Genomic DNA, 4,260 nt, shown 5'->3' with positions numbered 1-4,260 from the left:
TTGAGCTAAAAAATAAAAAATATTAAAATCTAATATGTATTGGAGCACAAATGGTGGGTAGGCACTGTGGCCAATGGTAAAGTTCGTTTACCACCTCTTCATGGTTGTAAGCCATGCAGAGTACGCAAAATGCTCCGGAAGCAGTGTCCGGAGGATGCATCAGACTAGGCCGAGCATACTTTGAAGTGCCATCTAATTAAAACTTATGAAAGTTCAATTACATGGCAGTTGAGAAGTGCATGTGCAAAAATTTCATAAATTGCATAAAGGAAATTTTTCCACATGCAGCAGTACATAGCCTGGTGCTAGCTTAACACATAGACAATATTGTTTTGATCTTCAGTTGAAATTTCTGCATTATCATCACTTGCTTCACAAATAGTTCCAATTAATAATAACAGATTGGCGCATACACATATGTTAGTGTTTGGTCGAGCTTCTCCCCTGATTTGTGGCGTGCGCCGTAATGCTGTCACACAAAGGGGAGGGACCTACAGTTTTACGCCGACTCCGAGCGGTGATTTTGTTTTTATGAGAAGCTGTTTTTCATGACAGAAATACACTCGGAGGTTTGCCATTGCCTGCCAGGGGCGGCCGCTGTTAAGAAATTTTTTTTTTTTATATTTTTTGCGATGTTGCTTTGACTAGGGCTTGAACCCAGGCCCTGTGGAGTGATAGCGCGCACTGCTAACCACTACACCACGGCAACCGCCCAATTACTTGGACATTAAAAAGCAGTTTTAGAAGTGAACTAGTGTCATTTTATAATTATTCATTTTTCCAAACGGTTATTATGCTTAAGTCGACGCCCTGAATGCGAATCCGAGGTCTTTTAGCCTCCATCACGTCAGGTTCGAGGTCATTTGAAGGCCAAGTAGTGAAAAATTCATTGAATAAACCTGAATCGGTTACCCAGATACATATGTGTGGCCACAAGTGAGCGGCGCCACCCCCGTTATCCAAAAATGTAATTTAATGCGTAGAGGTTATTCCAAGCATCAATTTTGAGTGAATTAGCTTCAGTGGTTACTGATTTATCGCAGTTTTCGTGTTTCTATAAATTTCCGTTATATAAACGGTGACCATTCGTACCGATTTTGGCGGGACAATACCGATTTTCTAAAAGTCTGGACATATATGTGTTCCGATTAATACAGTACACTTCAAATAAATATAGTAATATATTTAAAAGAAAATATTAAAACGCTTTTTAAGTGTACATTTTTTTCTTTCTTAAGAATTTCGTCTTTATATTTCTTTGGAAGTATCATATGCTTTAACGCAATCAATATTTAAATTAATATAAATCAAAAGCTCATTTTTATTAGTGAGGTAGTCGCTTTGTTTCTCTTATCTCGCCATTTGACATTCATAATAGAAAAAACTCTTTGTGTGAACGCCGAAGTTGCAGGTATAGAGAGCAGGAACGAAATAATTTAGGTAAATTTGGTAATTCATTCTAAGTATTTTTTTTAAATGTTGCAATTTTTATCTGTGATTCTATTAATAAACTCAGTATGACCTTTTATTTTAAAGAATATTTCTTTCAATATTTTTTACATCAGGATTAAAGCTCATCCATTTTAACATACATTTTTTCTTGCAAATTACTGAAAAATATTAATATTTATAATTAATGAAATATAGTATTTTTGATACCATATTTTTTTCCAACAGTATATAGTACCCAGTCGGAAAAAATAGTACTGTACTCATGGTCGTAGCCAGAACGAAATTTAGAGGGGGGCGGTGGGCCCATACAAAAAGAATTTCAAAACCAATAACATACTAAAAAATTTATTATAATAGCTTAAAATTATTGTAACCAATAGGGGTAAATATGTTGTACAAAAACACATAAACAGAAGTTCACAAAATTTGATATGAAACTATTCGTCGATTTAAATTGTTAACTTTTTACTGAGCATGTTTATTTTACGAGGAGGAAGCATCGAAAGCCTAACCCCGTCAGTGTGAGACTGTAACCCAAAGTAAACTTCCTACCGTCATGTACCAGTCGGAATTATAACACTGTGTGACTGATAAGGTTATAGATCTATTCTCTTCTTGTTGTTGTTGTTGTTGTAGCAGCATACAAATTCCCCAAAGACTTTTTGGGGAGTGTTGCTGGAGTGACAGTCCTTGGCCAGATATAAATCTGGGTCGTTCCGGTTACGTAGACCCGACTGTCGTGGCAACGATTCTCTTCTTCTTCTTATTTGGTGCTGTAACCGCCAAGCGATTTTGGCCAACTGACGCCAATTGGAAATGCCAGGTGAAGCCAGAATACTTTTAGAGTTGGAGCGCCGGTGTCCATTCGAACGACATGGTCAAAGCAGTTGAGCCGCTGTATTTTAATTCGCTGCACAATGTCCATGTCGTTGTAAAGCTCATACAGCTCATCGTTCTATCGTCTGCGGTACTCGCCATCGTCAACGCGTAAAGGCCCGTAAATCTTCCGCAAAATCTCTCTCTCGAATACTCCTAGAGCCACCTCATCGGATGTTGTCATTGCCCATGCTTCTGCGCCATGTAGCAGAACGGGCATGATGAGTGACGTATGTCGAGAGAGGACTTTACTCCTGGATTGCCTACTCAGTTCAAAGTAGTACTTGTTGGCAAGAGCGCTTCTGCGTTGGATTTCTATGCTGACATTATTATCGGTGTTAACACTGGTTCCCAAGTAAACGAAATTCTCTACTTTCTCGAAATTATAACTGTCAAAAGTGACGTGGGTGCCAATGCGCGAATGTGGTGATTGTTTGTTTGATGACAGGATATACTTCGTCTTGCCCTCGTTTACCACCAGACACATTCGCTTTGCTTCCTTATCCAACTTGGAAAAGGCAGGACAGACTTAGCGGTTTTTCCTACCAATGATGTCAGTGTCATCGGCCTAAGCCAGCAATTGTACGCTCTTGTAGTAAATTGTTCCTGAGTGGTTCAGTTCTGCAGCCCTTATTATCTTCTCCAACATCAGATTAAAAAAGTCACATGAAAGCGAGTCGCCCTGTCTAAAACCCCGTCTGGAGGCGAACAACTTGGAGAGGCCTTTCCCAATTCTGGCAGAGCTGGTGGTATGGTGGTATTGCTAAACGTTATTTTTCACAGCCGTATGAGTTTTGGGAGGGTGCCAAATTCAGACATAGCGGCGTATAGAAAACTCCTTTCAGTGCGGTCGAAATCGGCTTTAAAGTCGACAAATGGGTGGTCAGAGCCGATCCTTTTCTCTCAGGTCTTTTCCAAGATTTGATTCGGCGTATTGTGAATACCTGGTCTATGGTGGATTTGTGAGGTATAAAGCCACACTGATAAGGCCCAATCACTTTATTGACAGTGGTGTTCAATCTTAACACAATACATTCGATAAGACCTTGCAACCTATGCTTAGACGGCCGATCCCGCGGGAGTTGGCACGCATGGCAGAGTCGCCTTTCTGGTGGATTGGGCAGAGCATACTTGAATTCCGGTCGTCGGGCATGCACGTTATTACTTCCTTGCCACCGTAATTGAATAGCTCAGCTGATAGGCCGTCAGCTCAAGCAGCTTTGTTACTTTTCGTCATAGTCAGAAATTTCGGGTGCTTTTTCTGTCGGCCAGCATTTTTCCTCACACTCCTCCTCGTACCAGTAATGAGCGGGAACTGTGGTTCCACTGCTCGCGCAAGTCGGTTTGCTGAAGAGTGCTCCCTCACAGCAGGTGTGAGGGTTGAACGGCGAATCCATTGGCCGTCTGTTTTGATAGCAGCTTTTCGACGTTGAACTTTCCTTGCATTGTTGGGGGTCCTTTTTTGCTGCAGCGAGGTGGGGTCCTCGGCCCTCGGAGTGTACGTATGTACATCTAAAATACTGGAAGCATGCCTTCCGTCTATCACAATATGCTCGATTTAGTTTCCCGTTTTTCGATGTGTAGACATCCATGTATCTTGATGGATCTTTTTATGCTAGAGTCCAGTAATACATACTGCCAAGTTTCGGGCTCGGCGAAGTCGACCAGCCTCAACCCGCCATTTCTATGAGGAAGCTGAATTTTCCGACACTGGAACCAAAGATCCCTTCGTTGCCCATCTTGATATTTAAATCGCCAAGCATGATTTTTATACGTGTCGGGGGCAGCGCTAATATGTACGCTCTAAGATAAGAGATCCTTGGATGCCTCGCCCTTCTCTTTCATTGGAGCATTGGCACATATGAGTGAGATGTTGAAGAATCTCGCTTTGATTCGGATTGTGGCTAGACTTTCGTCCACTAGAGTGAACGC

Source organism: Rhagoletis pomonella, unplaced genomic scaffold (genome assembly GCF_013731165.1).
Source record: "Rhagoletis pomonella isolate Grant_MI unplaced genomic scaffold, Rhpom_1.0 Rhpom_scaffold_00005, whole genome shotgun sequence".
Taxonomy (NCBI): Eukaryota; Metazoa; Arthropoda; class Insecta; order Diptera; family Tephritidae; genus Rhagoletis; species Rhagoletis pomonella.
The sequence above is the reverse complement of the archived record's forward strand: the minus strand, read 5'-3'. Positions refer to the sequence as shown.